At 39.5% G+C, this 25,035-nt stretch overlaps 1 pseudogene; it reads right to left on the minus strand.

Moving 5' to 3' along the window:
* Positions 1 to 15,539: 15,539 nt before the first annotated feature.
* LOC129076215 (RAD9, HUS1, RAD1-interacting nuclear orphan protein 1-like) lies at positions 15,540 to 16,043 on the minus strand (annotated as a pseudogene).
* Between the last annotated feature and the right edge of the window lie 8,992 nt (positions 16,044 to 25,035).

A 25,035-nucleotide genomic window follows, 5' to 3' on the forward strand; every position in this document is an offset into this window, starting at 1 on the left:
ACAGTGGTTGTATCAGTCTGCATTCCCACCAACAGCGTACTAGGGTTCCCTCTTCTCCACAACCTCGAGAGCACCCATTGTTTGTTGATATATTTATGATGGCCATTCTGACTGATGCGGAGTGGTATCTCATTGTGGTTTGAATTTGCATTTTTCTGATGGCTAGTGATGCTCAGCATCCTTTCATAGGTCTATGGGCCCTGTGTATGTCCTCCTTGGAGAAGTGTCTGTTTGGGTCCTTCGGCCATTTTTTAATAGAATTATTTGTCTTCCTGGAGTGGAGTTGTGTGACTTCTTTACATATTTTGGATATCAAACTACTGTCCAAGGTATCATTGGCAGATATATTTTCCCATATGGTAGGCTCCCTTTTCATTTTGCTGAAGTTTTCTTTAGCCATGCAGAAGCTTCTTATTTTGATGAAGTCTCGTTTGTTTCTTTTTTCTGTATGTCCCTTGCTCTAGGAGACATATCAGTAAAATTATTGTTGCGTGGGATATCTAAAAGATTCTGTCTATGTTCTCCTCTAGGATTTTTATGGTGTCACAACTTATGTTTAAGTCTTTTATCCATCTTGCATTTATCTTTGTGTATGGTGTAATTTGGTGGTCGAATTTCAATTTTTTTTGCATGTAGCTGTCCAGCTCTCCAAACACTATTTGTTGAAGAGGCTATTTTTACTCCATTTTATGCTTCTGCACCCTTTGTCAAATATTCATTGACCATAGAAACATGGGTTTATTTGTGAGCTCTCTATTTTGTTCCATTGATCGATGTGTCTGTTTTTATGGCGGTACCAGACTGTTTTGATTACAGGCACTTTGTAATATACTTTGATGTCAGGTATTGTGATCCCTCCTACATTGTTTTTCTTTTCCAAAATTGTTGCGGCTCTTCAGTGTCCTTTATTATTCTATGTAAATTTTTTAAACTCTTGTTCTATGTCTGTGAAATACTTCATTGGTGTTTTAATAAGGATCGCATTGATCAATAAATTGCTTTGGGTAGTATGGACATTTTGATGATGTTAATTCTTCCAAACCATGAACATGATATATGCTTCCATTTACTTGTGTCTTCCTTAATTTCTTTCTTCAGTGTTTTATCATTTCAGTGCACAGACTGTTTACCGCCTTGGTTAAAGTCATTCGCAGGTACTTTTTTTGTTGTTGTTGCTATAGCAAAGGGGATTTTTTTCCTGATTTCTGATTCTGATATTTCATTTTTTTTTGGGGTATACAAAAATCCCTTCGATTTCTGAATACTGACTTTGTATCCTACTGTTTTGCTAAATTCACTTATTAGGTCGAGTAGTTTCTTTGGAGGAGTTTATGAGGTTTTCCATGTACACTATCATGTCATCTGCAAACAATGATAGTTTTACTTCCTCCTTTCCAATTTGGAAGCCCTTTATTTCTTTTTCTTGTTGGATCGCTGTGGCTAGGACTTCCAATACTATGTTTAATGCAAGTGGTGAAAGTAGACATTCTTGTCTTGTTCCCGATCTTAGTGGGAAGCTTTTAACTTTTGCCCATTGAGTATGAGGTTGGCTGTAGGTTTTTTATAAACGGTCTTTATTATTTTGATGTATACACCCTTTATTCCCACTTTGCTGAGTATTTTTATCATAAATTGGTGCTGTACCTTATCAAATGATTTTTCTGCATCTATTGATATGATCATATGGTTTTTACATTTCATTTTTTATGTGATGTATTATGTTACTTGATTTCTGAATATTGAACCATCCTTGCATCCCTGGGATGAATCCCACATGATCTGGTAGATTATCTTTATAATGTATTTCTGGATGCGGTATGCCAATATTTTGTGGAGGATTTTAGTGTCTATATTCATCAGCGATATTGGCCTGCAGTTTTTTTTCTTGGTTATGTCTTTATCTGCTTTTGAGATTAGGATGATGTTTGCCTCTACAAAGAGTTTGGGAGTCACCCTTCTTTTTGTATTTTTTTGGAATAGTTTGAAGAGAACAGGGATTAGCTTTTCCTTAAATATTTTGTAATATTCTCCTGTCAAACAGTCTTTTCCAGGGTTTTTGTGTGCCGGGAGTTTGATTACTGTTTCAATTTATATGTCTGTCAAGCTTTATACTTCATTAACGATCTGTTCAAGCATTCTACTTCTTCTTCATTCACTGTCTGGAAGGTTATATTTTTTTAGAAACTTGTCCATTTCATTGAGGTTTTCAAATTTCTTGACATATAATTGTTCGTAATAATTTCCTACAATCCTTTGCATTTCTGCAGTATCAATTGTTATTTCTCCTCTTTCATTTCTAATATTATTTATTTGGGTCCTGTCCATTTTTTCTTGATGAGTCTGCTTAACGGCTTGTTGATTTTTTTTTTAATCTTTTCAAAGAACCAACTCCTGGATTGGTTGATCCTTTGAATTGTTCTTTTAGTCTCTATGTCATTCAGTTCTTGTCTGATCTTGATTATTTCCTTTCTTCTACTTGCTCTTGGCTTTGTTTGTTGTTGTTTCTCCAGTTCTTGAAGCTGGAGGGCTATGTTGTTTATTTGAAATGATTCTATGTTTTTTCGGTAGGCCTGTGTTGTTATGAACTTCCCTCTCATGACTCCCTTTGCTCTGTCCCATAGTTTTTGGACTCATGTGTTCATTTTCATCTGTTTCCAGAAACTTTTTGATTTCTTCTTTGATCTCATTATTGAAACATTCATTGTTGAATAGTGTACTATTCAATCTCCATGAGTTTGAATGTTTTTTAGTTTTTCCCTTGAGGTTGGTTTCTAAGTTCAAGCTCTTGTGGTACGAGGAAATGCTTGTTATGATTTCGAATTTCCCGAATTTGTTCAGGCTTGTTTTGTGTCCAATCATGAGGTCTATCTTAAAAGTATTCCATGTGCATTTAAAAAGAATGTGTATTTTGCATCCTTGGGATGACAGGTGCCATATATATCAGTTAAGTTCATTGATCTAATGCGTCATTCAGTTTTACAATATCGTTGCTGATGTTTTGTTAGGAATATCTATCCATTCTTGACAGTGGGGTGTTAAAATCCCATTATATTAGTGTTCTGCTGTCTATATCTTTCTTGAAATCATCCAAGATTTTCCTTATACACTGGGATGATTCTATGTTGGGTGCATATATTTTTACAGTATCTTTGTCTTCTTTTTTTTAAATTTTATTTTAATTTATTTTTTCAAATACACTTGTCTCTGCCTTCCCCGCACCCCTTTCCCTTGCCCCCTCCCTCCTTCCCTCCCTCAGCTCTTCCCCTTTGGTTCTGTCCATGAGTCCTTGCTATATGTTCCTTGACTTTCCCCTTCCCTTTCTTTTCCCCGCCCCCCCCTTCCCTCATGTCTCTGTTGATTTCTTTTCCTTTCAGTGTTGCTGGTCTTATTTTCCTTGCATCTTTGTATTGTTGGTTAGGTTCCGCTTATAGGTGAGATCATATGGTTATTTGTCTTTAACCCCCTGGCTTATTTCGCTTAGCATAATGTTCTCCAGTTCCATCCATGCTGTCGCGAAGTTTAGTAGTTCTTTTTTTTCTTTCTGCTGCGTAGTATTCCACTGTGTATATGTACCATCGTTTTTTGATCCAATCATCTACTGATGAGCGTTTAGGTTGCTTCCAGCACTTGGCTATTGTCAATTGTGCTGCTATGAACATTGTGGTGCATAGGTTCTTCTGTATTGGCGTTTTGGTGTTCTTAGAGTCTAGTCCCAGCAGGGGAATCACTGGATCAAAAGGCAGTTCCATTTTCAGCTTTTGGAGGAAATTCCACACTGCTTTCCACAGTGGCTGCACCAGTCTGCATTCCCACCAACAGTGGACTAGGGTTCCCTTTTCTCCACAGTCTCTCCAGCACCTGTTGTTTGTTGATCTGTTTATGATGGCCATTCTGACCGGTGTGAGGTGGTACCTCATGGTGGTTTTGATCTGCATTTCTCTGATGGCTAGTGATGCTGAGCATCCTTTCAAATGCCTCTCGGCCCTCTGTATCTCCTCCTTGGAAAAGTGTCTGCCCAGGTCCTTTGCCCATTTTTTTTACTGGATCGTTTGTCTTCTTAGAGTGGAGTCAAGTGAGTTCTTTATATATCTTGGAGATCAAACCTCTATCTGATGTATCATTAGCAAATATATTTTCCCATACGGTTGGCTCCCTTTTCATTTTGCTGATGTTTTCTTTTGCCGTGCAGAAGCTTCTTATCTTGATGAGGTCTCACTTGTTTATTCTTACCTTTATGTCCCTTGCTTTAGGAGACATGTCAGTGAAAAAATTGCTGCGTGGGATATCTGAGAGTTTCCTGCCAATGTTCTCCTCTAGGACTTTGATGGTGTTGAGACTTATATTTAAGTCTTTTATGCATCTTGAGTTTATTTTTGTGTATGGTGTCAGCTGATGATCCAATTTCAATTTTTAGCATGTAGCCGTCCAGCACCCATTTGTAGAAGAGGCTATTATTGCTCCATTTTATGCTTCTGCCCTCTTTGTCAAATATTAGATGCCCATAGAGACCTGGGCTTATTTCTGGGCTTTCTATTCTGTTCCACTGGTCTATGGGTCTGTTCTTGTGCCAGTATCAGATTGTTTGGAGTATAGTGGCTTTGTCGTAGAGTTTGATGTCTGGTATTGTGATCCTTCCTACTTTGTTTTTTCTTTCTCAAAATTGCTGAAGCTATTCAGGGTTGTGTATGGTTCCATATAAATTTTTGAAATGTCTGTTCTATTTCTGTGAAATATGTCATTGGTATCTTAATAGGGATTGTGTTGAATCTATAAATTGCATGGGGTAGAATGGACATTTTGATGATAATAATTCCTGCAATCCATGAGCATGGTATATGCTTCCAGTTCTTTTTGTCTACCTTAATTTCTTTTTTCAATGTTGTATAGATTTCTGCATACAGGTCTTTTACGTCTTTGGTTAAATTTATGCCTAGGTACATGATTTTTCTTCTTGCTATATCGAATAGTATTTTTTTCCTCATTTCTTCTTCTATTGCATTGCTGGTGTGCAAAAATGCCTTTGATTTCTAAATGTTGACTTTGTATCCTGCTGTTTTGCCAAATTCACTTACTAGGTTGACGAGTTTTTTTGGTAGAGTCTACAGGGTTCTCTATGTACACTATCATGTCATCTGCAAACAATGATAGCTTTACTTCCTCCTTTCCTATTTGGATGCCTTTTATCTCTTTCTCTTGTCTGACTGCTGTGGCTAGGACTTCCAATACGATGTTGAAAATAAGCGGTGAGAGAAGACATCCTTGGCGTGTTCCATATCTTAGTGGGAAAGCTTTCAGTTTTTGCCCGTTGAGTATGATATTGGCTGTAGGTTTTTCATATATGGCCTTTATTATGTTGAGGAATGCCCCATTTATTCCCATTCTGCTGAGTGTTTTGATCATAAATGGGTGCTGTGCCTTATTGAATGCTTTTTTTGTATGTATTGTGATTATCATGTGGTTTTTCTCTTTTCTTTTATTTATGTGATGTATCATGTTTACTGATTTGCGTATATTGAACCATCCCTGCATGCCTGGGATGAATCCCACTTGATCGTGGTGGATAATCTTTTGAATGTATTGCTGAATGCGGTTTGCCAATATTTTGTTGAGGATTTTAGCATGTATGTTCATCAGCGAAATTGGCCTGTAGTTTCCTTTCTTTGTAGGGTCTTTATCTGGTTTTGGGATTAGGATGATGCTGGCCTCATAGAAAGAGTCTGAGAGTGTTTCCTCCTCTTGGATTTTTTGGAATAGTCTGAGAAGGACAGGGGTTAGCTCTCCCTTAAATGTTTTGTAAAATTCTCCTGTGACACCTCCCAGCCCTGGGCTTTTGTGTGTTGGGAGTTTCTTGATGACTGCTTCAATTTCCCCAGCTGTTATCAGTCTGTTCAAGCTTTCTGTTTCTTCCTCCTTCAGTGTTGGAAGATCTTACTTTTCTAAAAATTTGTCCATGTCATCAAGGTTCTCAAATTTCTTGTCATATAATTTTTCATAGATGTTTCTGACTATCCTTTGTATTTCTGTGGTATCAGTTTTTATTTCTCCTCTGTCATTTCTGATATTATTAATTTGGGTTCTCTCCCTTTTTTTCTTGATGAGTTTGCTTAAAGGCTTGTCAATTTTATTTATCTTTTCAAAGAACCAGCTTCTGGATTGGTTGATCTTCTGAATTGGTCTTTTCGTCTCTATGTCATTCAGTTCTGCTCTCATCTAGACTATTTCCTTCCTTCTACTTGCTCTGGGATTTGTTGTTGTTTCTTCAGTTCTTGAAGTTGTAGTGTTAGGTCTTTTATTTGAAATGTTTCTATCTTTTTTAGGTAAGCCTGTATTCCTATGAACTTCCCTCTCAGGACTGCCTTCGCTGTGTCCCATAGGTTTTGGACTGTTGTCTGTTCATTTTCATTTGTTTCCAGAAATTTTTTGCTTTCTTCTCTTATCTCACTATTGACTCATTCATTGCATGTTTTTGAAGTTTCTCTTTGTGGTTGATTTCCAGTTTCAATCCCTTGTGGTCTGAGAAAAAGTTGGTATTACTTCAATTTTCTGAATTTGCTGAGGTTTGCTTTGTGTCCTACCATGTGGTCTATCTTTGAAAAACTGCCATGAGCATTTGAAAATAATGTGTATTTTTCTTCTTTGGGATGTAAGGTTCTATATATGTCAGTTAAGTCTCTTTGATTCAGTGTGTCATTCAGCACCACAATATGTTTATTAATGTTTTGTTTGAAAGATCTGTCCATTTTTGACAGTGGGGTGTTGAAATCCCCTACTGTCAGTGTGTTGCTGTCTATATCTTTTTTGAAGTCATCCAACAATTTCCTTATAAACTTGGGGACTTCTATATTGGGAGCATATAAGTTTACAATGTTAGAATCTTCTTGATAGATTCTTCCTTTAAGTATTATAAAGTGCCCCTCTGGGTCTCTCTTTATGGCCTTTGTTTTGAAATCTACTTTGTCTGATACAAGTATGGCAACCCTGGCCTTTTTCTCATGCCCATTTGCCTGGAATATTTTTTTCCATCTCTTTACTTTCAATCTGTGTAGGTCTCTTGCTCTGAGGTGGGTCTCTTGTAGGCAGCATATATATGGGTCATGTTTTCTTATCCATTCAGCTACCTTGTGTCTTTTGAATGGGGGATTTAGTCCATTCACATTGAGAGATATTACTGATAGAAACTTACTCATCTTTTCTCTTTGTACTTGTGTTCCTCTCTCTCTAATTCTTTTCCTTGATCTGCTTAAACCAGTCCCCTTAGCATATCTAGGAGTGCTGGTTTGGTAGTGATGTATTCTTTTAGTCTTCTCTTGTCTGGGAATCTCCATATTCCCCTTCTATTTTCATTGAGAGCCTAGCTGGGTAGAGCAGCCTTGGCTATATGCCCTTGCTTTTCAAGGCTTGGAATATTTGTTGCCATTCCCTTCTGGCTTGTAGGGTTTCTGTTGAGAAGTCAGCTCCTAGGTGTATCGGGGCCCCCTTGTATGTTACTTTCTCTTTGTCCCTTGTTGCCTTGAGGATTCTCTCTTTGTCTTTGACATTTGCCATTTTAATGATGATGTGTCTTGGAGTGGACCTCTTTGAGTCCTTCTTGAGTGGGGTCCTCTGTGCCTCCTGAATCCATGAGATCCTTTCTCTCCTCAAATTAGGGTAATTTTCCATCATTACTTTTTTGAGGAGGTTCTCTATCCCTAGATCCTCTTCTTCTCCTTCTGAGATCCTTATTATACGGATACTATTGCGTTTCAGGTTGTCCTGCATTTCCCTAAATGTCTCTTCATTCTTTTTGCATCATTTTTCCATTTCTTGTTCTTTCTGGGAGCTTTTTTCTACCTTGTCCTCCATCTCACTGATGCGATCCTCGGCTTCATCCAGCCTTCTTTGGATTCCTTCTACCGTGTTCTTCAATTCAGAAATGGTATTCTTCCTATCCTCTTGTGTCTTCTTGATAGTTTCTATGTCCTTTTCCAGGCTGATATAGTTTGCTGTAAGATCCTGATAGTTTCTCTGCAGTTTCTCATAGTTATCTTTGAGGAGGCTGAGCTCATTGAGCTTTCTTAGAACCATTGTTTTGAATTCAATATCTGATAGTTCCCTTGCTTCTATTTCATTTAGCTCTCTCTGTGGGGAGTCCCCTTTTCCACTCATTTGGGGGAACTTCTTTTTCATCCCATTTTTGTGAGAGTGTGGTAAGTGTTTTTGTCCTTTACTTTTCTTTCTGGGCCTTCCTCTGATGATGTCATTTGTTGAACCTATATGACTTTGGGTTGGTGTTTGAACCTTCCAGGAGTCTCCTGTCCGACTCCTGCTTGGGGCAGCTCTGTGACCCCTTCGGTCAGGGCTGGGCTATTTTTTTGGGGTCTCTCTGCACTCTCACACCGGCTCCTTGAGCGTGCTCCTGGAGCGGCAGGATACCCCGCTTGCCTGGGCTCGCATGTGCTTGCCTCAGACCAGGGCGCTTATTCATGACCTCGCGTACTCATCTGGCCCCCCTGATGGCGAGCTCCCCGGCACTGGTCAGTTTAGGGACTTCTATTGTGTGTTTTCCCTGCTTTTGGCTCTTCAGGTGCGTTGCTTGCCCTCGCCAAATGGAGACTACGGAAATGAGAGGAATTCAGCTCCAGGACTCTCCGGTTTATCCTGTTTCCAGTCTCTCCTCCAGGTACTCTGGGCAGCTCTACTAATTTTGTGGGCCGCTCTGCAGTTCCGGGTGGGTGGGTCAATTTATGCCTCCCCTTGCCGCTGTGTGCACTCCCTCGCAGGCCATATAGGTACCAATCTGTGGGAGGCCTTGCCGGCTGGTGCAAGCGTTCGCCAACCCTCGCGGGTCACACACAGGCTCGCCAACCCTCGCAGGTCACTTGGTGCAAATGTGCGCGCCTGCACTGGGTGTTTTGGGGTGTCTGTGTGCTTTTCGGCTTTTGGCTCTTTGGGGGTGTGGCCTCTTCCCGCGCAATGGAGACTATGGCAAGGAGAAGGAGTCAGGGCTCCCTGGTTCCTCCTCCCATTCTTTCCCCAATGCCTCTGTTTTCAGATTGTCCTCAGGGGCCTCTGGGCAGTTCTGTGACCCCTCAGCCAAGGATCCAACCCCTGTGAGGACTGCGTTTCAGTTGCAAGCAGTCTGGTCCATGTGCGCCCTGCTTCTGCCTCTTTGGGGTCACGCCTTTCCAGCTCAGAATGGAGACTACAGAACGGGGAGGGTGTCGGGACTCCCCGGTTCCTGCTCCCTTTCTTTCCCCAACGCCTCCATCACCAGTCTCTCCTCAAGGCTCTCCCAGCTAGTCTGCACTCAGCCCTGCAGCTTACACGCGTACAAGGTGTGTGCGGAGCGCGCAAAAGGCAGGTTAATTGATTCCCTTACGCCTGAGCGAGATGGTAGCTGCAGAGTGGGAGGCGCGCCATCACCGGGGCTCCACCGGCAGCCGTGTCAGTTCCCTTCACAAAGTTTTCCTCACCAGTCTTTTCACAGGCACCAGCCCACCCCTCTGCCGCCTCTACCCAGAGATCAAGGAGGGTGGCTGCCACTGCAATTTTTGCGTTGGCCATTTAAATATCTCTTTGCATCCCCAGCCACGTGTCTCTGGCAGAGAGCGCTCCTAAGCTTTTCGGGGTTGCGTTTTGTCTGTATTTTCTTGGTTTTAGCTGCTGTAGTTTAGGGGTTCCTGTTTATGATTCAGACCCTGTTCTTCTCGGGGGAAGCTAACTGGCTGTTTCAATGTCCCTCTGGTGCCAGTGCCCGTGGGCACCCAGGCCACCCTCTCGAGCCTCCACCGCATTTCTCACCCATTGTGAGAGTCGAATCCACTGTCCGCGGCAGTAAGGCTCCTCTCCCACTATCATTCCACTGCTTTCCAGGTGATTACTCCACTATTTAGTTGCAATTCCAGTTTGGTCTTGGGAGGAGGTCAGCTTGACTCCTATTCACTCCTCCGCCATCTTTTCTCCTCTCTCTATTTATGTCTTTTTGATGGGTTCTTTCTTTGTGTAGTATAAATGTCCTTCTGGGTCTCCTTTTACAGACCTTGTGTTGAAATCTATTTTGTCTTATATAAGTCTTGCTACCCTTGCTTTTTATTCCTGTCCATGTGCTTGGAAAATTTTCTTCATCCCTTTACTTTCAGACTGTGTAGATTCTTTGTTCTGAGGTGGACACCTTATAGGCTTCATATGTGTGGGTCATGATTTCTTATCCTTTAAGCTATCTTATGTGTTTTGTTTGGAGCATTTAGTCCATTTATATGAATTTATTATTGATAAGTAATTATTCATTTTTTTCTTTATACCTGTGATGCTCTCTTTTTCACTCTTTTTCTTCATCTTCTTAATGGAGACCCTTTAGCATATCTTGTAGTGCTGGTTGGGTGGAGGTGTATTCTTTCAGCTTTCTTTTGTCTTGGAAACTCCTTATTTCACTTTCCATTTTAATGGCGAGCCTTGCTGACTAGAATAGCCTAGGCTGCAGGCCCTTACTTTTCATTACTTGGAATATTTTTTGCCACTCCCTTCTGGATTATAGTGTTTCTGTTTAGACGTCAGCTGGAAGCTGTATCAGGTCTCCACTGTATGTTACTACCTATTTCTCCCTTGATGCCTCTAGGGGTCCTCTTTGTCTTTGATATTTGCCATTTTAATGATGATGTTCCTGGAGTGGGTCTCATTGGGTTCCTCTTGAATGGGACCCTCTTTTATTCCCAGAATTGTGTGCTTTTTCTCTCCTCCAATTATGGAAGTTTTCCATCATTCCCTTTTCAAACAGGTCTATCCCTTGACCCTCTTCTCCTTCTCGTATCTCTTTTATGGTTTTATTATTGTGTTTCAGGTTGTCCTGTATTTTCCTAAATGTCTTTTCATTCTTTTTGAGTCTTTTTTTCATTGTCTTCCTCTTTCTGGAAGTTTTTTTCTACCTTGTCCTCCAGTTCACTTATTCAATCCTCTTCTTCATTGAACCTGTTTTTGAAACCTTCTACTGTGCTCTTCAGAAATTCTATTCTTCATTTCCTCTTGCGTATTATTGTTTTTATGTCTTTTTTTCATGCTTATATAGTTTGCACTAAATTCCTCATAGATTCCCTGTAGTTTTTGGTAATTTTCTTTCAGCTCACTGTGCTTCCTTAGTACTGTTGTTTTGAACTGAATATCAGTAGTTTACTTGCCTTTATTTCATTTAGTTCTCTTTGTCGGGATTCCTCCTTTACCTTCCACTAGGGGGTTTTCCTTTTCTTCCTACTCTTTGTGAGATTCTTCTTTTTTGCTTCTGCTTCTTAAATCGATCTGTCTTGACTTTCTGAATTTGTCATGTGGACTTCTGTGGTAGGAGATCACTTTTTTTTCCCCTTTCTTTCTTTTTGGAACTGTATCTGATGATGTCTGTTGTTGACCCTGTCTGACTTTAGGCAGTCTTTAAGATACTTCCAATAATCACTGCCCATGTACATCTCCTCCAGAGGTTAATCTATTCACTTTCCCATCAGCAGTCAGGATGGGGCAGAGACCCTCCTGTAGGTGGGGCTATTGTGTTTTTTTATGATACTGCCACTCAGGGGAGTGGTCTGCCTGAGCAAGGTGACTGCTTCAGGAAGGGGGACGAGTCAGCACTGGGATAACACCTGGCTACTCCCTCAGTTCTCTCCCCAAGTCCTCTGGCACCCGACTTCCCTCAAGTGTCTCTAGACCAGTCTATGTCCTCTTTAGCCAGGGATCTACTATCTGCGACTGTTGCTCTGTACACAGCGCCTGTTCCTGGGTAACACCTGGCTGGGGCCAAGCCTCCTAGGAGACTGGTATTGTGTCCTTTCATGCTGCTACCGCTCAAGGGAGTGGTCTGCCTGAGAAAGTTGGCAGCTATGGAATGGGGCATGGGTCTGCACCAGGACACCACCGTCCACTTTCTCAGTTCATCCCCACCAAGCCTCCTTCCCCAGTCTCTCCTCAGGGCGCCCGAGCCTACTCTACTCCTATCTTCACTGGAGCACGGGCAAGTGGCTGCCACCACAAATTTTTGCATTGGCCCTTTACACAGCTCTTTGCATCTCCAGTCACCTGTTTCTGGCAGAAAGCACCCTGGAACTTTTCATAGCTGGCTGTTATGTGTGTTAATATTTGGGCTCTGGTGCTGTAGGCTGAAGATCCCTGCTTATGGTTTAGACTCTGTGCTTCTCAGGGGGATCACACTGCTGTTTTAATAGTCCTCTGGTGCTGCTGTCTGTGAGCACCTAGTCCACCTTCTCAAGCCTCTACCACACTCCTTACCAGTTAGGTTGTGCTAAAGTCAATTCCTCTGTCTAAGGTTTGAAGGCTCATCTCTCACTATTTTCAGTTGTTTTCTTGGTGATTTCTCCACAATTCAGTTGTAATTCCAGATTGTTCCTAGGAGCAGGTCAGTGTGACTTCGACTCAGTCCTCTGCCATCTTGATTCTCCAATTTGTGGACCCAATAACCCTGCCTGAAGGAGGGACTCCGCCCCAACCTGAGCTGTCTAAGACAGCCTGCTGAGTGCAGAGTGGCTAGATTAACAGTCGAAGGAGACAGCCACAGACAGTAGATTCCTGGAAGTCTTGAACAGACTGCCTAAGATCTGACAGGGACAATGTCTGACATCATCAGAAGCAGATGAAGAAAGTAAAAACAGAGGTTTCTTACCATAGAAGTTCACACCACAAAGTCAGGAAATCCAGACACATCAATTTAAGAAGCAGAAGCAAAAAAGAAGAGTCTCACAGATAATGGGAAGACAAATAAATACCCCCCACTCAAAAGGAATGGAGGAATCCTCAGGAGAGAACTAAATGGAATAAAGGCAAGTAAAGTATCAAATATTCAGTTCAAAACAATGGTTCTAAGGAAGCTCAATGAGCTCACTGAGTTCAGAGAGAACTACAAAAACTACAGAGAAACTATGAGGAACTTACTGTGAACTATATCAGCATGAAAAAGGACATATAAACTATCAATAAGAGACAAGATGAAATGAAGAATACAATTTCTGAATTGAAGAACACAGTAGAAGGAATCAAAAGCAGGCTCGATGAAGCTGAGGACCGAATCAGTGAGCTGGAGGACAAGGTAGAAAAAGCCTCCCAGAAAGAGCCTCAAAAAAGACTCAAAAAAGAATGCAAAGGATTTGAGGGAAATGCAGTACAACATGAAACGTAATAATATCTGTACAATAGGGATACCAGTAGGAAAAGAGTATCAAGGGATAGAGAACCTGTTTGAAAAGATAATGAAGGCAAACTTCCCTAATTTGAGGAGAGGAACAGTCACACAAGTCCAGGAAGCACAGAGGGTCCCATTCAAGAGGAACCCAATGAGGCCCACGCCAAGACACATCATCATTAAAATGGCAAATATCAAAGACAAACAGAGAATCCTAAAGGAAGCAAGGGAGAAAGAGGTAGTAACATATAAGGGAGCCCCAATATGGCGAGCAGCTGACTTCTCTACAGAAACACTGCAAGCCAGAAGCAAGTGGCAAGAAATATTCCAAGTCATGAAAACCAAAGGCCTGCAACCCAGACTACTCTACCCAGCAAGGCTCTCCATTAAAATGGAAAGTGAAATAAGGAGTTTCCCAGAAAAAGGAAAGCTAAAAGAATACACATCCGCCAAACTAGCTTTGTAAAATATTCTAAAGGGACTGCTTTAAGAAGGCGAAGAAAAAGAATCTATGAATATCAAGTTCTTTTCACAGTCACCGATACTTCACATTACCAATATTTTTAATACTTATTAATCTAATTGTGACAATGATGTTATTTTAATTGTTCCTTTACTATTTGTTGAAACTAAACCTGTTTTTGTAGATTTCCATCCTATTTCTATTTTTTTTAAGAAGCTTTAAATGACTTTTTGGTATTCTTTATTGGTTTATCGATTAAAAGTTCATAGAAGTTTTTCCCTAAAAAATAACAACTATTAACCCTTTTTTAAATGTGTGGCAAATACTTTCCCATTCTATTACTTGTTCTTTAACTTATTTTTATATGTATATTACTATATTGTTTTAAATGTTCAATATAGTCATATTGTCGATATTTTACTTTATTGCTTCTGGGTTTGAATATTTTACTTAAGGGTAAGAAATATTTATTTTTGTATTATCTCCTAAAACTCCTTAGATTCTACATATTCATTTTTAACTCACCACTTTTTGTTTAATGTGTTAAATGGGGCTTTATATTTGTTTTATTTTAAGTAATAGGGGTCCATGCACGTTATTTGTTGAATTAGCCTCATTTTTCCCATTAATTGAAATATCAGTTTAATCATATATTACATTGTTAGACAGATATATACGTTTATTTCTAGAATGCTCATTATTTTTCACTGATCTACTTGATTATTTCTGTGCTGGTATCATGTTGTTTTAAATGCTGATAATTTATAATGGTTTTAAATATTTTAATATTTTATAATTGACTTTGACATTTAAAAGAATAAATAAAATCATTCTGCATATAAAAAAGAAGACAGATGAAAGAAAGAAGCAAAGAAAGAAAGGAAAGAAAAGAAAAGATCTCCTACCATTTGCAACATCATGGATGGAACTGGAGAATATTATACAAAGTGAAATAAGCCAGCTGGTGAAAGAGAAATACCATATAGTCTTACCTAAAAGTGGAATCTATTCAACAAAATAAACTAATGAACAAAATTAACCACAGGCATGGAAACATGGAGCAGACTGAAAGTGACCAGAAGGGATGGGGAAGGAGGACAATGGTGGAAAGAAGGAGATGAGACTAGACAAAGAATATGTGTGAATGACCCATGGACATGGGTAACAGAGTTGAAATGAACTTTGGGAGCATGGGATAGGGGTGGAATGGATGGAGGGGTTTATTGGAAAAATTGAAACAACTGTAATAGAATAAACATGATTTAAAAATTGAAAAAAAAACCACAGCAAACCTAAGTAACTTACCTATCACCCCTTTATCTCCTGGATTCTACTGCAGTCTCCAAAACAGGGCTTGTTGCTCTTTCTTCATCTTGCCTTTCAGCCGAAGAACCAAGGTTGCACAGGTGGCAGCTCAACTATAAAGTCAGAGTTTGCTTTACTTTGATTTTACCCATCCATTGGGTCACAGAGAAAGCTGCCACGGAGCCTGACAGAACTGGCACTCAAAAATGCAGAATGAATGATTTTGAATGAAGCGATTAAAAGATTGAGTAGTAATTATAGCAAACAAATAAAAATGAACTTTAATGGAGGGGCAATATTGCTGCATTTTTGGCAAGCAGGGTTCTCTAAAAACGTTCTGCAACCATTTATTTACATACATATTAAACAGTTACTACAAGGTATTTTAAAACTTTTAACAGTAAGAGAAAAAAATAAAGTGAACTGTTTATGATACTAAAAACTGTTTATATTTTAAAAATCAAATCTGGGAACTGAATTCCCTTACGACTCCAAGGATCTGGTTAAAATGTTCCCCCCCCCCAATTGATGTTATTGGTGTTATTTTTACTTTATTCTATTGATGTACTCTTCTGTGAGCCAGAAAAGTGACTTTAGCAACTCTATGAAAACCAGCAATCAATTTCTTGAGATTACTGATCTCTGAGAAATTCCATCAGTTTTCACAAGAAACTGGCTTATGTTCGACTTCCCTCTCTCCCTGAGGTAGGTAAACAGGTGCTGTTGTATTCTTCACAGGACCTTTACACCATACTTCTCCTCAGGAGTGTCTTTAATCAGAATAGGCCCAGGTTCTGGGCTCTCAGGTGTACTAGTGTGAAGGGATCAGCTTGGCAGGCTGTTTTCCCTCTGATCTGGGGGAACAGGCACCTGCTGCACAAAAGATGATTTTGGGGTCTGGATAGCAGATGCAGTGAACATATAAGGTAAGTTTTGAAGTCCATATGCTGACAGTTCCCCACAGCTTTGGGGAGTGAGCATTGGAACTAAGGCCCTTCTGGAAACGTCCTTTTCTGAATGATTGGGACATTCCCGGATTAAGGGGCTTTCAAGTGTGGTTGAACTGGAAGAAGGCTGTGGACTCTCAAATGTTAGATGTGGAAACTTGGAGGTGGTAGATTTTTTTTTAAACAGGTAGAGTTTTTTTTTTTAAATTTTATTTTAGTTTATTTTTTCTAATACATTTGTCTCTGCCAACCCCCCACCACTTTCCCTTGCCCCCTTTCTCCTTCCCTCCCTCAGCTCTTCCCCTTTGGTTTTGTCCATGAGTTCTTGCTATATGTTCCTTGACTTTCCCCTTCCCTTTCTTTTCCCCGCCCCCCCTCCCTCCTTCCCTCTTGTCTCTGTTGATTTCTTTTCCTTTCAGTGTTGCTGGTCATATTTTCCTTGCATCTTTGTATTGTTGGTTAGGTTCCGCTTATAGGTGAGATCATATGGTATTTGTCTTTCACCCCCTGGCTTATTTCGCTTAGCATAATGTTCTCCAGTTCCATCCATGCTGTCGCGAAGCTTAGTAGTTCTTTTTTTCTTTCTGCTGCGTAGTATTCCACTGTGTATATGTACCATCGTTTTTTGATCCAATCATCTACTGATGGGCGTTTAGGTTGCTTCCAGCACTTGGCTATTGTCAATTGTGCTGCTGTGAATATTGGGGTGCATAGGTTCTTTTGTATTGGCGTTTTGGTGTTCTTAGAGTATAGTCCCAGCAGGGGAATCACTAGATCAAAAGGCAGTTCCATTTTCAGCTTTCTGAGGAAATTCCACACTGCTTTCCACAGTGGCTGCACCAGTCTGCATTCCCACCAACAGTGTACTAGGGTTCCCTTTTCTCCACAGCCTCACCAGCACCTGTTGTTTGTTGATCTGTTTATGATGGCCATTCTGACCGGTGTGAGGTGGTACCTCATGGTGGTTTTGATCTGCATTTCTCTGATGGCTAGTGATGCTGAGCATCCTTTCAAATGCCTCTCGGCCCTCTGTATCTCGAGGAGGCTATTTTTACTACATTTTATACTTCTGCACCCTTTGTCAAACATTAATTGACCATAGACATAGGATTACTTCTAGGCTCTTTATTCTGTTCCATTGATCTATGTGGCTGTTCTTATGCCAGTACCAGACTGTTTTGATTACAGTGACCTTGTAGTATAGTTTGATATCAGGTATTGTGATCCCTCCTACTTCGTTCTTGCTCAAGGTTGCTGAGGATATTAAGGGTCTTTTTTGATGTCATATACATTTGTGAAATATTTGTTCTACATCTGTGAAATATGGTATTGGTATTTTAATAAGAATTGCATTAAATCCATAGTTACATTGGGTACTATGGATTTTTTCATGATGTTAATTTTTCCAATCAATGAACACAGTGTATGCTTCCTTTTTTATTTTTACATCTTGCTTAATTTCTTTCCTCAATGTTGTATAGTTTTCTGAGCACAGTTATTTTACCTCCGTGGTTAAGTTTATTCTTAGGTACTTTATTTTACTCATTGATATAGTAAATGAAATAGTTCCTAGATTCCATTTCTGATATATCATGATTGATGTACAAAAATGTCCTCAATTTCTGAATATTCACTTTGTATTCCACTATTTTGCCAAATTTACTCATTAGGTTGAGTAGTTTTTTGGTGGAGTCTATAGGGTTTTCTGTGTACGCTATCATATCATCTGCAAACAATGACAATTTTACTTCCTCCTTTCCAGTTTGGATGGCTTTTATTTATTTTTCTTTTCTGAATGTTGTGTCTAGAACTTCAAACACAATGCTGAATAGAAGTGGTAAAAGTCGATACCCTTGTTTTATTCCTGATCTTAGTGGAAGAGCTTTTTTTTTTGCCCATTGAGTGTGATTTTGGCTGTAAGTGTCACATATATGGCCTTTATTATGTTGAGGTGTGCTCCCTTTACTCCCATTTTGCTAAGTGTTCATACCATAAATGGATATTTAATTTTATCAAATGCTTTTTCAGCATCTATCAATATGATCATGTGATTTTTGTCCTTCATTTTGTATATGTGATGTATTATGTTTATTGATATTTGAATATTGTACCATTATTGCATCCCTGGGATGCATCCCACTAGATCATGGTTGTTATTCAGTCTCCATGTATTTGAATGATTTTGAGGTTTTTCCTTGGTATTGGTTTCTAGTTTCAAGCCATTGTGATCTGAGAAGATGCTTGATATGATTTCAATTTTCTTCAAATTTTTGAGGCCTGTTTTGTGTCCTACTATGCGGTCTATCTTTGGAAATATTCCATATGTGTTTGAAAAGAATGTATATTTTGTCTCTTTGAAGTGAAATGTCCTGTATATATCAATTAAATTCATTTGATCTAGAATGTTGTTCAATGTCACAATATCCTTGTTGATTATTTGTTTGTAAGATTTACCCATTGTTGACAGTGGGGAGTTAAAATCTCCTACAATGACTATGTTGCTGTCAAAATATTGCCTGAAGTCCTCTAAGATTTTCTTTATATATTTAGGTGCTCCTATGTTGGGTGCATATATGTTTACAAGGGTTATATCCTCTTGTTGGACTACACTCTTAGTATTATGTAGTGACCTTCTTTGTCTCTTGTTATGGCCTTTGTTTTGAAGTCTATTTTGTCTGATGTAAGTATTGCTATCCCAGCTTTTTTTCATATCAATTTGCTTGGAATATTTTATTCAATCCCTTCACTTTCAGCCTGTGTAGATCTTTTGTTCTAAGGTGGGTCACTTTTGAACAACATATATAGAGGTTGTTTTTCTTATTCAGGTACCCTGTGTATTTTGATTGTATCATTTAATCCAATTACATTTAAGTTTATTATTGATAGGAACTTTATCATTGCAATTTTTCCCTTTGTGCCTTTATTCCTCTCTCTATTTTCCTTCATTCTCTTAAAGCAGTCCTTTTAGCATCTTTTGCAATGCTGATATGGTGAAGATGAACTCTTTTAGTCATTTTTTGTCTGGGAAGCTCCTTATTTGACATTTTTTTTTTTAAATGAGAGCCTTGCTGGATAGAGCAGTCTTGGTTGCAGGCCTTTGCTTTAATTACTTGGAATATTTCATGCCATTGCTTTCTGACTTGTAGTGTTTCTATTGAGAAATCAGCTGACAGACTATCAGAGTTCCCTTGTATGTTACTAGCTGTATCTCTCTTGCTGTCTTTAAGATTCTCTCTTTGTCTTAAATTTTGACGAGTTAATTATGATGTGTCTTGGAGTGACCCTCTTTTGGAACATCTTGATTGGGACCCTCTGTGCTTCCTGAACTTGCATGACTTTTCCATTACCAAAATAGGTAAGTTTTCTGTCATTACTTTTTGAAACAGGTTTTCTATCCTTTGTTTCTTTTCTTCTCCTCCTGGTATCCCTATGATATTCATATTGCTATGTTTCCTTTTGTTCTGCAGCCCCCTTAAACAATCCTTTTCTTTTTGAGTCTTTTTTGTTTGTTTGTTTTGTTTTGTTGCTCTGACTGGGTGTTTTTTTCTACCTTGTCCTCCAACTCGTTGCTTTGATTGTCTGCTTCATCTAGCCTGCTTTTAATTCCTTCTACTGTGTTCTTTATTTCAGATATTGTATTCTTCATTTCCTCCTGGCTCTTATTCTTAGTTTCTATGTTCTTTTCCATGCTGATGTAGTTCCTTGTAGCTTCCATAGAATTCCCTGTAGTTCTCTTTGAGCTCCTCGAGCATACTTATAACCATTATTTTGAACTCTATGTCTGATAGATTGCTTGCCTTAGTTTCATTTAGCACTCTTTCTCATGATTCCTCTTTTCTTTTGGATCGGGGGTTGTTTCTTTTTCTCTACATTTTATGTGACTCCTTTTGTTTGTTTCTTAATATTATATTTATCTGCTTTGACTCCCTGTCTTCACCGAGTGGCCTTCTGTGGTAGGAGTCCTGTGGGACTCAATAGTGCCGCCTCCTTCATCTCCTGATTTGGATGTTCTTGGGAGTACATTTTATGCCATTTATGTGGGCTCTCGTGTTGTAATTGGGTTTTGTTTTTTGTGGGGTCATTTTTTGGTGAGTTCTTCCCTCCATCTGGCTGACTGAGAATCACACTGCCCACCACATCTTATATGCTGTCGTATAGGTGGTACCGGAAGAAAACAAAACAACCCAGAAAAATAAAACCCACACCTACAGAAATAACCCCTCCCTACAGTTACATTACCAACAGCAAATGAGCAAGTATTAATAAAGTTGGAAAGAGATTTAGACTAATATAAGAAAAGAAAAACAAGTATGAGATGACTAACTGAAAGAAAAATGATTTTTAGAGGGTAGAGGGAGGTGAAATCATAAGAGTAGGGAATAGAAACAAGGCAAAGAAAGAAAAGAAATAAAATTTACATCATAAAAAAGGAGAAAAGAAAGCAAATAGACTAGTATAGGGAAGAGTATGATGATAGTTAAATTTTTAAAGAATAGTGAGAAAATAAGAACAAAATTTAAAAACTTCCACCACAGCAACATCAATGACAGATATGCAAAGATTAATACAGGTGGAAAGAGAATAAAAGAAAAAAAAGATTATGAGATGTCTAAAGAAAGGAAAGCAATATTGAGAGGATAGTGGAAGAAGAAGTAATAAGAGTGAGGAATGAAAACCAGACTGAGAGGGAAAAAATGAAACTTAAAACAAAAAAAGAAAGGGCCAGAGGAAGGCAAAATGGAGTAGGACAGGTGAACAGTAAAATATAATTTTGAAAAAAAAATAGTGAGCGTGTAAGAATAAAATTAAAGAAATGCAACAACCACCACCATATCAACAACCAATTAAAAAAGGTTAATAAAGGTGAAGAGAGAATAAGGATATTATAAGATAGAGAAAAAGAATGTGAGATGACTAATGGCAAGAAAAATGGTTTGGAGAGGCTGGAAAGAGGAGAAATAGTAAGAATGCAGAATGGAAACAAGTCAAAAGGGAAAAATAAGATTTAAAGCAAAATAAGAAGAGGAAGGAAGAAGACAAAATGGAGTAAGAGAAGGGAGGAATTAAATATGAGATTTGAAGTAAACTAAAATAAAATATATTGGAATAATAGGAACAAATGAAGAAAAAGAAAATAATGTTGAAAAGCAATGCAGGAGAAAAAAATTAATGCAATAATGAAGAGATTATGGTGGAAATCATCTCAGCAGAGTCTAGTGTTTGCCACTGTCTTTTCTTTATGGATTCACCCCTGGGGGTAATGTCAGATGGTGTCCTAGTCTAGCCTAGGCAGCCTCTTTGAGACTACAAGTGTTCCACAGTCTGTGGCTGTCTCCTTCAAGCCTGGCTGGTCCCCACTGTTATGCCCTGCCAACTTCCCATCAGCACAAGACCCAGGAGTGGTTTATCTAATGTCTGAGAGCACTGCCAGTACCACCTCCATCTGCTTCCAGAGGGGGCTTCTGGTACCATGAGGAGGGTGGAATCCCTGGGTTACCCCTGGAGGGCACTGTTTGTCTTCAGGGAAGATGGTGTGAGTGTTTCACCACTGCCCTGCCACAGGTCTTGGTCTGTACCAGATTATTTCCAAAGTGTAGTTTCTGGTGTATTGGCTATCCATTTCCTGTGAGGGGCCAATCTGTGTAAAAGAGACAGCTCTTTCTTGCTTGGTACTGATGCCAACTCTGTATAAGAGCTGAGGCTGGGCGGGGCCCTGAACAACTCTTGTTGTGCCTGTCTATAATCTCTCTGCTCTGCTGGTTTTAGTGGATCAGGGTCTGAGGAACCAGAGTAGCTTGTAGTGTGTGAAGAAGTTAAGGATGGGCCCTTTCAGAGCTTCTCCTTTCCCCTGTAGATATGGACCCAACAAGGAACTCCTGAGCCTGGCCTCACTGATCTGCAGAGCTTGCAATCTCGCATGTGGGGGTTGGGCACACCTGCCTGTGAGGGGACCTGCCTGGCTGCAATGACCTCAGGCACTCAGCTCCTGACCATCCAGTTCCCAGCCTGCTGCTCTTGCAGGAGTCTCAGACCTGAACTCTCCACTTTGCACAGATCTCTGCTCACAAGCCATGCTTTGTCAGGTCCTACTGTCCTTTCATCATGATACATTTTGTTTTTCCTTTGCAGCTGGACTCAGTGGGGCTGAAATGAGCTTTCACTCTGCTTTGTTTTTGGCAGAACCACTGAACACTCATGTGATCATAGGGTCCTTGCTGAGTCTTGCCTCAGCTCCTCTTGTAAGAGTCTCTATGTGGCCTGCACACTGCAGCACTGAGCCCTGGGCTGGTTCTCCATGTGTTCCACCTCCCCCAAAACCACAGTCTCTTTCAGTCAGGGCTGTCCACAGCCTGCCAGTGCCTCCAACAGTTTTGTGAGATATGGTTTCAAAATCTCTGGAACTCTCTCAATTAGCACTGCAGCTATGGATGTGCTGCTCGTTGTATTTGTATAGCCTAAGTCACCCAGACTTTGGATATCCTTCCAAGTCTCTCATGATTAGCATTGGTGGTTTCCTGTGTGGGACCAGGGCCACACTCCGAGAGGGGAGGAAGCCATTAAGCTGTGTTTTCTATATGTTCTCTCCTCTGCTGCAGACACCTCACATAGGGTATTTCCCTATCTACTTATAAAATCTTTTCCTGAAAATGCAAAGCATCCTCTGTACTCCTTAGCTTCAAAAATTCATATCAGTGGAGATTATGTTGCTTGTTCAGGTCACTGGTTGGAAGATCAGCTGAAAATCCATGCTATGAGCACAAGCAAGGAGGCTCAGCTTCCACCTACTCAGTCACGATTTTCTAAATACACTTGATGGTTTCTTGTATTTTATTCTTTTTGAAATAATTGTGAATGGGATTGTTTTCTTAATTTCTCTTTATGTTAGTTCATTATTGGCATATAAAAATGCAACTGATTTCTGGATATTAATTTTTTATCCTGCTATGTTGCTGAATTCGTTTACCAGTTATAGTAGTTTCTTGGTGGAATCTTTAGGGTTCTCTATGCACAGTATCATGTCAATTGAAAATAAAGACAGTTTTACTTCTTCCTTTACAATTTGGATGCCTTTTATTTCTTCTTCTTGTTAATTTCTATGGCTAGGACTTCCAGTGTTATGTTGAATAACAGAGGTGAAAGTGGATATCCCTGTCCTGTTCCCAGTCTTAAGGGGAACACTTGTAGATTTTGCCCATTGAGTATAATGCTGGCAGTGTGTTTGTAATACATGGCTTTTATTATGATTAGGTATGTAAAAGATCTGTACTCAGAATATTATAAAATATTGAAGAAAGAAATAGAAGATACAAATATGTGGAAGTATATAATGTATTCACGGATAGGAAGAATGAATATCATTAAAATGTCCCTACTACCCAAAGCAATCTATAGATTCAACATAACTCCTTATAAAGATTCCAATGTTGTATTTCACAGAAGTAGAATAAATATTTCCAAAAATATAAGGAACCACAAAATGCCACACACAGTAACAGCGATTCTGAGAAAGAACAAAGTTGGAGGAGTCATGTTACCTACCATGAAACTACATACTGTAAGTCTATAGTAATCAAAACAGCATGGCACTGGCATTAAAAGAGACACATAGATCAATTAAACAGAAGAGAAAGCCAAGAAATAAACCCATACCTTTATAGTGAATTAATATTCAACTGAGGAAGCAAGCACATACAATGGCCTGTAGTTTATTCAATAAATAATGTTGGGAAAATTGGACACATACATGCAGAAAAATAAAACAAGAACACCTGTGTGTGACAACACACACAAGAATAAATTCAAAATGATTTAAAAACTTAAATGTTAGACCTCAAACCATAAAAATCCTAGAATAATACATAGGCAGTAAAATATAGGACATTGCCAGTAGCAATATTTTATCAGATATATCACTGCAGGCAAGGAAAAAAACAAGAAAAATAACCAAATAGACTACATCAAGCTAAAAAGTTATTTTAAATTTATTTATTTCTTCTTCAAAAACATTTTCACACACATTTGAATCCATTTACCCACCACCGCTTTCCCCTGCACCACCCATTCCCACCTACTCCCTCAGTCCTTTCCCACCTTGGCTTTGTCCATCTGTCCTTCACACCCGTTCCTTGATCTGACCCTTCCCCTTTCCCTTCCCACTATGCCCCTCTCACCCTCATTCCTGCCCCTGTCAGATTCTTCTTTCCTTCAATGTTGCTCGTCACATTTTCCTTGCATGCTTGCTTTGATGATTAGGTTCCACTTACAGGTGAGATCATATGGTATTTGTCTTTCACCCCAGGCTTATTTCACTTCACATAATGCTCTCCAGTTCCATCTATGCTGTAGCAAAGGGTAGTAGTTTTTTCTTTCTTTCTACTGCGTAGTATTCCATTGTGTAAATGTGCCATAGTTTTTTGATCCACTTATTTACTGATGGGCACTTAAGTTGCTTCCAGCACTTGGCTACTGTCAGCTGTGCTGCTATGAACATTAGGGTGCATAGGTTCTTTCGTATTGGTGTTTTGGGATTCTTAGGGTGTAGTCCAAGCAGTGGAATCACTGGGTCAAAAGGCAGTACCATTTTTAGATTTCTGAGAAAATTCCAAATTGTTTTCCACAGTGGCTGTATCAGTCTGCATTCCCACCAGCAGTGTACTAGGGTTCCCTCTTCTCCACAACCTCGAGAGCACCCATTGTTTGTTGATATATTTATGATGGCCATTCTGACTGATGCGGAGTGATATCTCATTGTGGTTTGAATTTGCATTTTTCTGATGGCTAGTGATGCTGAGCATCCTTTCATATGTCTATGGGCCCTGTGTATGTCCTCCTTGGAGAAGTGTCTGTTTGGGTCCTTTGCCCACTTTTTAATAGGATTGTTTGTCTTCCTGGAGTGGAGTTGTGTGACTTCTTTACATATTTTGGATATCAAACTACTGTCCGAGGTATCATTGGAAAATATATTTTCCCATAGTTGGTTCCCTTTTCATTTTGCTGAAGTTTTCTTTAGCCATGCAGAAGCTTCTTATTTTGATGAAGTTCCATTTGCTTATTTTTTCCTTTATGTCCCTTGCTGTTGGGGACATATCAGTGAAAATATTGTTGCGTGGGATATATGAGAGTTTCCTGCCTATGTTCTCCTTTAGGTCTTTTATGGTGTCACAACT

The sequence above is a fragment of the Pteronotus mesoamericanus genome, unplaced genomic scaffold (genome assembly GCF_021234165.1).
Source record: "Pteronotus mesoamericanus isolate MK-2021 breed Mesoamerican mustached bat unplaced genomic scaffold, CSHL_Meso_final contig_58, whole genome shotgun sequence".
In the NCBI taxonomy this organism is placed as follows: Eukaryota; Metazoa; Chordata; class Mammalia; order Chiroptera; family Mormoopidae; genus Pteronotus; species Pteronotus mesoamericanus.